The 13,467-nt window shown below is 40.1% G+C and overlaps 1 long non-coding RNA gene across 1 annotated transcript; it reads right to left on the reverse strand.

Annotated features, from left to right (window-relative positions):
• Window positions 1-7,268: 7,268 nt before the first annotated feature.
• Window positions 7,269-9,246, reverse strand: LOC134287475 (uncharacterized). Its single transcript, XR_009997328.1, has 2 exons — window positions 8,389-9,246; window positions 7,269-8,293 (listed from the first exon to the last, which is right to left on the reverse strand). It is a non-coding gene; the product is annotated as an uncharacterized LOC134287475 (long non-coding RNA).
• Between the last annotated feature and the right edge of the window lie 4,221 nt (window positions 9,247-13,467).

Consider the following 13,467-nt stretch of genomic DNA (forward strand, 5'->3'; position numbering starts at 1 on the left):
GTGCCCCCGGGGAAGTGGCCAGTTCGTGTTTTTTGTATGTCTTGCCACAGAATTGATTTACTGAAGTACTGGAACTTGGTTCCCCGAGGAAGTGGCCAATTTTTGATTCCCTCTGAAGCCTGTTTTGCGACATACATATCAATCTTCTTGATTTTGCAAAACAAGAACTGTAGGAAACTTTTGGAGAATTTTGGAGAATTTTTGGATATACAGACCACTATCAGAGGAGCTCAGAGAACCTGATTATTCCAAGGGAGCCACCAGTTCGTTATTTTGAAAACGGTCTTGCAAGATTTCAACCGTCATAATATTGCAAAACAAGAACTCTAGAAGATATTTAAGGTATTTTTGTCATGTTAGCCACAATCAGGAGATACTTCGAGATACTTTTTTGACCCCGGTTTCATGACATATCAATACAACAACTTTGGACATATTGGCGAGTCCTTCAGGAACCTGTTTTCTGATAAGAGGCCAAATTGTGAAAATTTTCTAATCCTTGTATTTCGACACATCAATATTCATAATTTTTCCTCCTCAAGCGGTTTACAGTTAACACAAATAATTCCTTAGGGAAAAGGTTTGTAGGATATCCCGTTGGATTTCGCTCGATTATGTTCTGAATTTGAAGGAAGTATTTTTTAGAGGTTCTTCAAAGAGTTTATCTTTAGGAATTCTTATGAAATTCGTCCAAACAATTCCTCAGATTACCTCCAAAAGTACTTTCAGGATATTTCGACGAATGGGATATTTACATGTAGTTTCTTGATATTTCCAGATATCCATATCCAGATATACATTTCCAGATATCCAGATTTCTAGATATTATCCAAAATTACTTTTTTGTTTTCCCTACTGAGTTTCTCTCTGGGATTCCTCCAAGGATTAGGTTATCTTTTGGATTTCGGTGTGAAGTTTGGACACCTAAAATAATGTTTGACGTCTGTGAATTTTCCAGGAACTGCTTCTAGGATTTACCCAGGTGCCAATTTTTAAATTCCTCCGCCAGGAATTGATATATTTTTTCGAAGAATGAACTCTGGGTTTTACTTTCTGAAATTGCTCCAGGAGTTCCTTCTGAAATTCACCCAGATTATTATTTGGATATTCCTGTAAGAGTTCCCCCGGCGTTTTCTTCAAAAGCTCCTATGATAATTGTTCCAGGACTTTTTTTTCTTTAATAATTCCTTTTGAAACTTCTACATGAGTTCCCACAGAATTTCTGCTTGGGATTTTTTCATAAAAAAAGTGAAATTCTATCCATTTTGAAGTTCCATCTGCGATTCATAGAAGAGGTCCTTTTGGTATTCTTCCAAGGAATCCTTCTGAGATTTATCCATGGATTTCTGCAGGAGTTCCTTTTGAGGTTCCTCCAGGACTTCCTGTAAGGATTCCTAGTTTCTTCTAGAGTACTTTTCATCCTTGTCCTTATTCTTAGATTTCTGCAAATGCTTCTGTTGAATTTCCTCCAAAATCGTCTCTGGAATTTCTCCTAGATTTCCTACTAGGTTTACACTAAAAGCTTCTCCCGAGAATCCCAAACGAGTCGATTCCGGCAAGGTTTCCTGAGTACCTACCTCTGATAATGGCCAATATGTCCAAAAAAATACAAAATGCATTCTACAGTTTTTGTTGTGCAGAATGATGAAGATTGATATGTCGCAAGGGTCCAGAAAAAAACCCCCGAACTGACCACTTCCCTGTGGGGAAACAGGTTCCCCGAGTACTTTCGCAGAGTAATCAATAGATTACATACATTACATAGATTACATACAAAAATCCCATAATACCCGTTGAAGAATCCTCAAAGTATTTCTGGAAGCATTCCAAAGAATAAAATTGAAGAACTCCATAAGAAATGGTAAAATGGCCCCATAAGTAATTCCTTGAGGAATCCCTACAAAAATACTTCTTACGAATTCTAAAAGATAATAAAGCGAAATCAATTGAGGTGTAATCCCAGAAACATGTTTGGAGGAATTCCAAAAGAAACTCCTTGTGTAATCTCCAAACCACTTTTAGAGGAATCTCCAAAAGTTTCAAAGAATAATCCCATGAAATGTGTCGCAAGACAGGGTTCAGAAAAAAAATCCCGAATCGACCAAAAAGTCTCGAAATGTCTTCTAGAGTTCTCGTTTTTCAAATTCATAAATGACCAGAAGAAGACATTTCAGAATCACATAAAAACGTCAAGAAAAAGTCCTGGACGTATTTCCGGGAAACTCATACGAGAATCCCTGACCTTATATTTGTTCAAAAAAAAAAATCAAACAGTCCACTTCCCCAAGGAAATCAGGTTGCTGATGTACCTCTGGCAGTGACCAATATGACCAAATTGTTCTGTTATGCAAAATCATGAAGATTGATGTCGCACGAGGTTCTCGAAGAATCTCTAATAATGGTCTATAAGTCCAAAAGTCTTGAAATGTTCTCAAGAGTTCTTGTTTTACAAAATCATGAAGTGATATGTCGCAGGAACGTTATCAGAAAAAAACACTGGTCAGGGGAAACCACGTTCCGGAAAGAGTACCTCTGTTAGTTGCCAATATGTCCAGAAAGTCTTGAAATATCTCCCAGAGTTCTTATTTTGCAAAATCATGAAAAATGATGTCAGAAGCCAGTATTCAGGGAAAAAAACACGAACTAGCCACTTTACCGGGGGTACCAGGTTCCCGCAGTACATTCAATTGTGGCCAATATTTCTGGAAAGTCTAGAAATGCATTCTAGAGTTCATGTTTTGCAAAATCATGAAGAATGATGTGTCGCAAGACAGGGTCTAGAAAAAAAATCATGAACTGGCCACTTTCCCGGGGGCACCAGGTTCCCGGAATATCTCCGATAGTGGCCAATATGTCCAAAAGTCTCGAAAAGCATTCTAAAGTTCTTGTTCCGCAAAATAATGAAGAATGATATGTAGCAATACAGGGTTCAGAAAAAATCACGAACTGGCCACTTCCCTGCGGACATCAGGTTCCCGGTGTATCTCCGATAGGGGCCAATATGTCCAGAAAGTCTCGAAATGCATTCTCGAGTTCTTGTTTTGCAAAATCATGAAGAATGATGTGTCGCAGAACAGGGTTCTGAAAAAAATCACGAACTGGCCATTTCCCCGGAGGCACCAGGCTCCCGGAATTCCTTCAGTAGTGGCCAATATGTTCAAAAAGTCTCGAAATATCTTTAAGAGTTCTTGTTTTGCAAAATCATGAAGAGTGATGTGTCGCAAGATAGGGTTCAGAAAAAAGCATGAACTAGCCACTTCCCCGGGGGCACCATGTTCCCGAAGTATCTCCGATAGTGGCCAATATGTCCACTAAAAGTCTCGAAACGCATTCTAAAGTTCTTGTTCCGCAAAATAATTCAGGGTTCAGAAAAAAACATGAACTGGTCACTTCCTCGTGGACTCAGGTTCCCGGAGTCTCTCTGATAGTGGCCAATATTTCCAGAAAGTCTCAAAATATCTTCAAGAGTTCTTGTTTTGCAAAATCATGAAGAATGATATGTCGCAAGATAGGGTTCAGAAAAAATCACGAACTGGCCACTTCCCCGGGGGAAACAGGTTCCCGGAGTATCTCCGATAGTGGCCATTATCTCCAGAAAGTCTCGAAATGCATTCTAGAGTTCTTGTTTTGCAAAATCATGAAGAATGATATGTCGCAAGACAGGGTTCAGAAAAAAACACGAACTGGCCACTTCCCGGGGGGCACCAGGTTCCCGGAGTCCCTCTGATAGTGGCCAATATTTCCAGAAAGTCTCAAAATATCTTCAAGAGTTCTTTTTTTTTGCAAAATCATGAAGAATGATATGTCGCAAGATAGGGTTCAGAAAAAAATCACGAACTGGCCACTTCCCCGGGGGAACCAGGTTCCCGGAGTATCTCCGATAGTGGCCATTATCTCCAGAAAGTCTCGAAATGCATTCTAGAGTTCTTGTTTTGCAAAATCATGAAGAATGATATGTCGCAAGACAGGGTTCAGAAAAAAATCACGAACTGGCCACTTCCCTGGGGCACCAGGTTCCCGGAGTCCCTCTGATAGTGGCCATTATCTCCAGAAAGTCTCAAAATATCTTCAAGAGTTCCTGTTTTTTGCAAAATCATGAAGAATGATATGTCGTAAGATAGGATTCAGAAAAAATCACGAACTGGCCACTTCCCCGGGGGCACCAAGTTCCCGGAGTATCTCCGATAGTGGCCAATATGTCCAGAAAGTCTCGTAATACCTTCTAGAGATCCTGTTTTGCAAAATCATGAAGATTGGTATGCTGCATGTGAGGTTTTAGCTAACGTTACAATGTGGCCACCATGAGCGATAAGGAGGTTACCCCACGACTCCCCGGAATAATTCCGGAACCATGACCGCTTCCGTAAAGTTGACTCCGGTTCTTAAAACTATAAGGAATTTGTGATCGATTGGTGCAAAAATTTTTAAAATCCGTTGAAAAATGACTGAGAACCAGCCATTTGAATTTTGAAATTTTCGTCGAAATGGGGGTTGGGGACGTACGTGTTAATAACTGGGGAAGTGCTCAAAGAACACTAAGTTGAAGTGAGGCAGGCCAAGTGCCAGTGAGGACGTCGAGCCATAAAGAAGAAGAAGAAGAAGAAGAAGAAGAAGCTCTTTAGAACATTTTGCTGGCTGGTTCATAATTAGTGATTTACTATAACCTTGGAAAAGATGATGAACTGATCATCGCACTCTCTGTAGCCTTCATAAAATTGAGAAATATTATTTGATTCGTCAACTGACTTCTTTCAATGGTCGTACAACGGAGAAGATTCGTACTGAGAGCAGCGATCCGCCGCAGTACTACAGCAGTGCAGTCATCGTTTGACCAGCGATCACTCGATCGGGAGATCTCACACATTGTTGAACGAAAAGGAATCACCTCATCACGTACATTGATTGGCTATGACTTGACTTTTGACAGACCGAACCGGACCGAGGAAGCGAACAGTAAGCTTACTTGGCATCATTGCAAGCTTTGCCAATTTGCTTCTAGATCGGATCGCAAAAAGCGGGTGGAACTGTATCAACAACGATGGCGGTGATGACGGACACGATGAGAAAAAGGCAAATATATGATATAATAGCGCCAATAAAACACCGCTGAACTAAGGCTGATAGCAGTAGTGCGCACAGTACTACACAGTCGCGAAACAGACTTTATTTAGGGAACGGTATCTATCTGTACTTGGAACTAGTCGCCTGGAGTAGTCTAGCACTTTAAGCCATGGAGGTAGCTGCGCAGCGACTTGACTTTATCATAGATTTTGCGTCCACGAAGTCGAACATCAGGAAGGACTACAAACAGGGATTGCTTAGGCTTCATAGGTAGATGTGGCTGCAGCACAGTCCACGAAGCTGAAAGTGCCGAAGTCTACCTAGACTGAGGCTTTCACATTCTCGGGTAGCCCGAAGGATACGTCAAACGCGATCGTTTACAACACGCAATCACAGAGGTGTGCTAGGCAGCCGTCAGGGGAGGAGAAACCAGGCAGCTCTTGCAAAACCAGGATGTTGCTGTCTTTGAATGACTTGCCATTTAGTCGGACCCCGACCAGAGGCATCCATAAAATACGGACGAGTCTGTAAGTGCTCAGGGATCTTGAAGGCGATGAGAAGGGATGCCAAGCTCATGGATCTTGATGTACGCAGTATTTGACGTGCTCGTACCGGCTAAATGATCCTCGAGCGGCTGTAAGGCTGGGTACATAGTTGAAGAAAGATTTGTAGGCGACCGACGTGGAGGTGAAAGCCCTAAGGTGCATGACTGCACGATCCTTTCCAGTTGCTTGATTCGTTCCGGAACAATCTTGTGCAGGGGATGTTTAGGATGGAACATCGTTTCATCGGTTGTCCATCAATCGGTGTCGGAACTACAGAGGAGGAGGTGCGACGATCCGAGAAGTAACTAGGTCAGTCACAACCAAAAGATGGTCTCACGATTCGGAAGTCGTCTATGCAGGTCATACCGGTGCCCTGCAGTCGAATTCATCGTTCTATCGGGCAGTTGGCCGCAAATGACTCCCTGATATAGGCTACTGCACGCCGTGGTTGATATGAGAAAATTTTGACGAAAGTCTAACGTTTCGTGGCCTTGGCGTTAACGATTCGGACTTCGGACAAAATTCGTCTGCTTTCAATAGCTAGGTGAGATTGAATTCGCGCAAGTTAACAAATGTGCAAATTTGTGACTTTCTGGTGGGTTTCATGAAAGTATTCGGTAATCTGGTAGAATTCTGGTGAAATTATTGGGTGTGCGAGGGAAGTGCTGCTGACATTCAGAAGAAACTCTGATGGGCAACTGGGAGAAAAGAAAAATACCAGCGAATTTACCTGCTGCAGATTGTTATTCCCCCAGGACTTCCTTCCGGCAATCCTACAGGAGTTCATTTCGGAATTCTTCAAATGATTCCTTTGGGTTTTTCCACAGAACTTCAGAGATTTCTCCAGTTATTTCTGGGATTCTTTCTAGAGATCCTTCTAAAACTCCTCCAGAGTTCCTGCGAGGGACCCTTCGAGAGTTCGTTCTAGGATTTCTCGAGGAGTAATTTATGAGGATTCTCAAGGAGTTCTTTTTTGGATTTCCTTGTTTGAGAATTTATCTATTTGGGATTCATCTGGATTCATACTGGAGTTTCTCCTGGGATTTCACTATAAGTCCCTTTCTGCGATTCTTCTAGGAGTTCCTTTTGGGATTCCTTCATGAGCACTTTTTGGGATTTTCCCAGAAGTCCACTAAGGGGTTCCCTAAGGAGGTGCTTCTGGAATTCCTCAGGATTCAAGAGCTTCTTGTAGAACTTTTTCAGGATATCCTTCTGAGATTCAACAAGGAATTCCTGCAGGATTATTTCTGAGATGTCTCCAGGGATACTTTTTGAAATTCATACAGGAAATTTTTGTGGGATTCCTCCAATTACTCCTGCTGGGATTCCTCCAGGAATTCTTTCTAGGCCTCTGAAGGAATTTCTTTACGTGTTCATCCCACAGTTTCTAATCTCTTCAGGTAATCATTGTTTGAGATTACACAGGAAGTTCCTTTAGGGATCCCTCCAAGTATTTCACTCGGGATTTCTTCGGGTGTCCTACAGAAAGTATCAAGAAAATATAACGAAGCACTACAAATACATATTAGAAATATATCATATTGTAGTGGAACACTACAAATGTGTAATAAAGCAGGTCATCATACATGGACTTATATAACACATAACATAAATTCTGCCCTGTTACCCCAGTGGATAACAATTAAAGACGTCAGGCTGACGAGGTTTCATTATTATTGGTGGTCCAACACAAGAATGGGAACACTCACTTGGAAATAGTTACACTCACTTGCAGTTTTCTCAACTCAGAAGCGTGCAATCAAGAAACAATGTATAGACGACTTTTACCTTGTGTTTTCGTCTAAAACTTTGCCGAAAAGAGTAGGGGTCGCACTCGCATACCGAAGGCAACTCTCCACAAGATGAATGTTAATTACACTCCCCTCGTGGACAGTCGCTTTCACAGCTACGTCACGACCTTGGGATTCGAGTGCGACCCCTACTGACGAAACCACAAGGCAAAAGTCGCCCCCATCGCTTCTTACTTGCATGCTTCTGATCTGAAAAAAAAGCAAGTGAATGTAACTCGTTGCAAGTGAGTGTTCCCATCCCTAGTCCATCAGTCAATCCTGTATTCGTATTTTTTTTTCTGGAACTGTTTTCGAGATTCCTCCAGAATCTTCTGCCGGGATTTAATCAGAAGCAAATCATTCTGGAATTTTTCAAGCAGTTTATTTTGGAATTATTTCAAATGTTCCCAATGGAAATCCATCAGGAGTTTATGTGAAATCACTTCAAGATTTTTTTTTGTCGTGGAATTCCTCTTGAAGTTACACCGAGAATTCCGTATGGAATTGTTTCATGAATTCCTATTAAAATACCTGCAGAAACTACTTGAGAAATTCCACCAAACATCTTCCAGGAGCTCCTTTTGGATTTCCTCCAATACTTCCTTTCGGGAGTAAATGAAATCCTTCAGCGATTCCCATAAAAAATGCAGAAGACATTCCGAAAACAAAGTAAAGTAATCACAGAAAAATATCCAATGTAAATCCATGAAGGATATTCTAGAGGAAGAATCTCGGGAAGATTTCCTGGAAAAAATCTCGTAAAAACATTGTGGAGGAATTTCTGAAATAATTATAGAGAAATGCCGAAGAAGTTCCTGGAAGAATCCCGGAATGAACTCATCAAGGGATCCCAGATGCAACTTTTTTATGAATCTCAGGAGAAATTCCAAGCAGGATCTTAAGGGGGAACCTTTTGAAGACATTCTGGAGGAATCCCGGGCGAAATTCCTCGGGAGCTCCTAATGTAATATTGAAGGAAGTATGGAATAAACCTGTGAAGAAGCTCCTAGACGAAGCTTGGAAGGAGTTCCTGGAAGAATCTGGGAAAACGTTAACGGAGAGATCGCGAAAGAAGTTCCTGAAGGAATTCCGGAAATAATTCTTGGTAAATACTAGGAACTGCTTATATTATGTTAGAAAGAATTCCTATAGAAGTCACAGGCGGGACCGAAATTCTGGAAGGAATTTCTGGAGGAATCGCAAAAAGAACTTCTGGTCAAATCATAGAAAAAAATACTGGAGAAATGTTGTTGGATTTGGATTCAATCCAATATTGAACAGTTATTGAAAGAATTTTTAGATGAATTCCAGAAGAAATCCCTGGAGGGATGTCTAAATAAAAAAGGGAAAAAATGGTTCTGAGAAGAAACCCCTGGAAAACACTTTAAGGGAGCTCCTCCGAACAAAACAAGTTCCATTTTAAGTTCAAAATAAATCCTACCATAAGCCTCACCGGAATAATATCAAAATTTATCCAACAACTCAATTAGAAGTAGGGTATAGCATGGTGTAGATATCTGTGAGTCACGCGTTCATCACCTATGGGAGACGATGCGTTACTCAGTTAAAAGTAGGCCGTATTACACTAAGAACATAAGAGCGGTCAAGATGCTCGATTAGATATTAGAACCAACTCTACAATAAGAGCATTAGCCCTGCAAGCATGACTGTCAAAAAAAAAAAAAAAAAAACTCATCTGGATTCTCACGTTAACCCCAACGTACACTTTTGCTTTTCAAACTACGTAGTTCATCACTTTACAAGTTGTGCTGGTGCCCCCCCTCTGTAACAGTGTTGCCATTACGCCTATCAGCCAGTGCTCGGCAAAGCGAACCCTATTCCAACAAAGTCAGACGGTTGCGGCCAACAGTGCCGGAGTGATAACACAACCGCCGATCACAAACTTTTACTAGCAGCACCATCTTCGTTCGCTCGCATATGCTCGCTCGCGTCTCAATCCCTGACCGAATTGAATAATTGATATTTCTTATCAAAATACACGACGAAAAGAAGTATACATACAACACCAGACCAGCGCAGCGTAGCGTCAGCTCGCGCCTGTTGAACTCAGTCCACTTTGAACGGTTTCCTCGTCCGGCTGTGCGGTTCGATCGTATCGTGTTTCTGTGCGGCCGACGGTTTCTGTGCGCTCTCGATTCACACACGGACGGACAGTTTCGCGGTTTCAATTCAATTCAATATTCACCACCGCGCACCATCGCAAGTGACGACGGGGATTCGCCGAAATAAAGCCAACAACTCATGAAGATCGCGCCGCTGCGCTAACTAGTGTGGGGTGAGGCGCGACGCGGTGTCAAATTAGAAAAAAAGTGCCATCAATTGGGGCAAGTAATTCAAGTGCGTTTCGTTCGTTGTTGTACTGTTGCTTTGGTGTAAATCTATATTAGGTTGAAGCTTTTGGGTGACGGAAATGCCAAGGAATTTCCTCTTTCCATAGAAGTTTGTGGTTTCCCCAATAGGGCTGCCTACCTGGTCGTCCGTAACTGATCGATTTTGGCTGGTTCGTTATCAATGAGCTCCACTTATCGCAGATTGTGTGGCGCGATGGGCTTAGACAGAAATTAATCATCCCGAGTGGAAGACACGGGCGCGGTGTCACTGGTTCTGTGTTTTGAAGAGACCCACATACCTAGGAGGTGAACAGGGCAGGCATTGACGTTGCGTTGGAGGGGTGAAATGAATGGACAAGGGATGAGGGATTTCTTTGTGTGTTGATATTGTTATCTGTGCGACGGAGGCGACCAATCGTGACTACTAACACATTTGCCAACGTGACTCGTTTGCTACTACTAACACGGATTCGTTCAAAGTACCTTGCGTAGCACTAGAACGTTGATAGTACAAGGTCTGTTTGACTTTTTGAATTTATTGTTCGATTAATTAATCATCCTTTTATTGATTGTTTTGTTAGTCTTTTTTCAATTTAATTCAAAACTAAAAACATTGAGAATTGTCATTTTTTTCTTAAAATTTGTATGGAAATTTTTCATTGGTCTTCCATGTTTTCCGGAAATCAAAAATTTCCAAACAGTAAATGTTTTGTTTTGATTTTGCTGCTATGTGAACTGATCTAAAAATTTTATCACAGTGGTTTTTGTTTCAATTTTATTACTCATTTATGTATTTGCCAACTTTTTATCAAAAATGTCTCTCCGCTAAACATGTTCTTCCAGTTTCACTTTCACAGTAGTTACTATTGTTAGACATAATGACTGTTGCCATATTCATCCGAGATATTCTCTTCACTTGAACATACTTTTTTTTAAAGTTACTTTAATTTGATTGAAATGAGTATAATTGCTACATTTCCATTAAGGGTTTACCTTCTTCTGAAGGTGGCCTGTTCTCTAAGATTTTACAGTGAAACTTCAAACTTTTTGATTATTTTTACACAAGAATTTTTCCTTATTTAAGGATTAAACTTTTCTATAAAAGAATTTTCTTTCCTTCAAGCAAAGTCGGTTCCATTTAGCTTTGTAGCTATACTGGTTTAAACTTAACATCAGAGATTTTCCTTCGTTTAGCTTAAGGCTCTTCTTCTGATTACTATTGGTAATATTTCAGGATCAAAATATTTCCTCTTTTGAAACTTAAGTGCTAATTACACTTCCGTGAAAAATTTTGGGGTCACCCCCTCAAAAACATGAAAATGTTTTTCGATCATATTTTAGCCATTTTTTTTTAATCCACTTTTTCTTAGACTCTATCGGAAGATAAAAAGTTAGTCGGATTTTTATTCAAATCGTCATTTTTACATTACATTAGAAGTTCATATGAATGTATTTCATTCAACTTAGAATTATCGGTTTAGAGCTTGTAGGTTCAGTTTCTTGCCTCAATGTTCATCTTTTTCGTTTGACTTTAATAAACCTTTAGGTTAATTCAATACTTAGATAAATAACTGTGATATATTATTTAAGTTAAAGTAGGATTCATTGTAACTGCTTTAGATTTAAGATCAATTTTAGTAATAAGTTCCAACACTGCTATTAAACTCTTTTGCACATGCCTAATAAACGACAAATATCACTGTATTCGCGCTCTGTTTCAGCCATCTTTGATCACATTGAGACAAAAAGCTATATTTTTTGCGCTTGATATGTACAGTCGTTAGCTGTGACATAACGGCAGGCAGTTTTGCCAACAACAATATGCATCACAGTTGTTAACCCTCAAAGCTCCAGGACAAACTTTTTATTTTTATTCGTCTAATTCTCAGAAACTGTAAAATATAAAAATTAGCGGTTTTCACTATGATCGATGGGAAGAGTTTTACTTCATTTAAGGGTAGTTGTCATACCGGGAGTTCATGTTTAAACCTGTTTTGCACCGAAAATAAGTTTTCCCTGGTGCAATGTTTTGGCGATTCTGCTATAAATCTGGCATTCTGCTGTATCTTATGCATATTCTAATTTAGACAAATCATATTTAGGTAATGTTACCTAAGGCGCTATCCATAAACTAAGAAGACTCATTTTTGGCAATCTCAGACACCTCCCTCCCCCTCGTAGACTTTTACCCATTACAAATTTACGAATTTTGTATGGATTTGAAAGGTGACTGATAACTCTCATAACCACTTCTGAATTCTGAAACTACGTGAAACATCATTTATTCCTCTAAAACGTCTGGAAATGCCTTGAAACCCCCTGAAACAACCCGAAGCGCCCTGAAATACCTTGAAATTCATTGAATATAAATACAATTTCTCATTGCTGTTCAGAAAATGTAAGTGTAAAATCAAAAAAGGTATCATTGACCGTTGAAAACCCCTCCCAGAGACAATTTCTGGCTACGCCACTGTATTGGAAAATCACTTTAAATTTCCTTGGAAGTCCTTTAAGATCTCCCTAAACTCCCTGATGCGTCTTGAAACGCCTCGAAGTTATACATCTGCGGAGCCGCCTTGGAGACATCATAAAACACCCGAAGACCACTTCCCGAACCGCCTTGCATCACCTGATACCCCCAAACACCTTAAAATACCCCGGAAAGCCCTTCTAAATCCACTGAAATATTATGATACGCCTTGAAATTCCTCTGAAACATCCCTGAAACCCGCTTGGAAGTCTCCTTGAACTCTTCCGAAATCATTCTGAAATTCCAATAAACTTTAGAATGACAATCTGACAAATTTGTAACACATATTTTGAGGGGGATACGACGATAGGGAGACGACGTAGCACGCTTTGATGATTTTTTTATTTTCCCATAGAAATACATTCCAATCTAGTTCTCCAAGTGACAATTTCACGACTTCCACCTCGAAACTTCAAATTTGTTCGAAGATACACATCTGTTCTGTGCTTTTAGTGAATATCTTTATTCTACCGTGGAATGCATGGAACATAACGTCGGAAGTAGTGCGCTGTATAGTAAATCTGATGCTCTATACAACGCACTTCTTTCGACGTTATGTTTAAACGTCGAAAGTAGTGCGTTGTATAGAGCATCAGATTTACTATACAGCGCACTACTTCCGACGTTATGTTTAACGCATAGGAAAGGCAGCGGAAGTCAATGAAGTTACTTCCGACACCAATTTAGTGCTAAATCCACAATAGATACTTCACCGATCGTATCCTATAGGTCACTGCATGAAATTCTCTCCTTCTCTTTCACTCTTACAGAAATTGTGTAAACAACAAGGCCAAGAAACGTCAAAATCCCATACAAAATCAAAACAGTGCAGTGCCCTATTGGTGAATAACCCTACATAATGATAAACATTGAAAGGCTAAAAATACCGAAAAGCTGAAATGACATAAGGCTGAAATAGTGATTCGACTAGTTTTAAAACGACACCGAGCTACACGCAGTCATGGAAAAGACCATAACAAAATTAACAAGCTATGCTTCATTGATCATCTACATGATCATGACAGTCAGTAACAGTATTCCTCGAAAAAATATTATTTATTTCGAAAAAGTGAACATCTCTGATGTAATTTTTACCATTTTTAATTGGTTACCTACGAAAAGTTGAAACATATAGGCTGAAATAGCATAAGCCTGAATTCAAAAGGCTTAATCACAAAAGACTGAAAATA

This window comes from Aedes albopictus, chromosome 2 (genome assembly GCF_035046485.1).
Source record: "Aedes albopictus strain Foshan chromosome 2, AalbF5, whole genome shotgun sequence".
Taxonomy (NCBI): domain Eukaryota; kingdom Metazoa; phylum Arthropoda; class Insecta; order Diptera; family Culicidae; genus Aedes; species Aedes albopictus.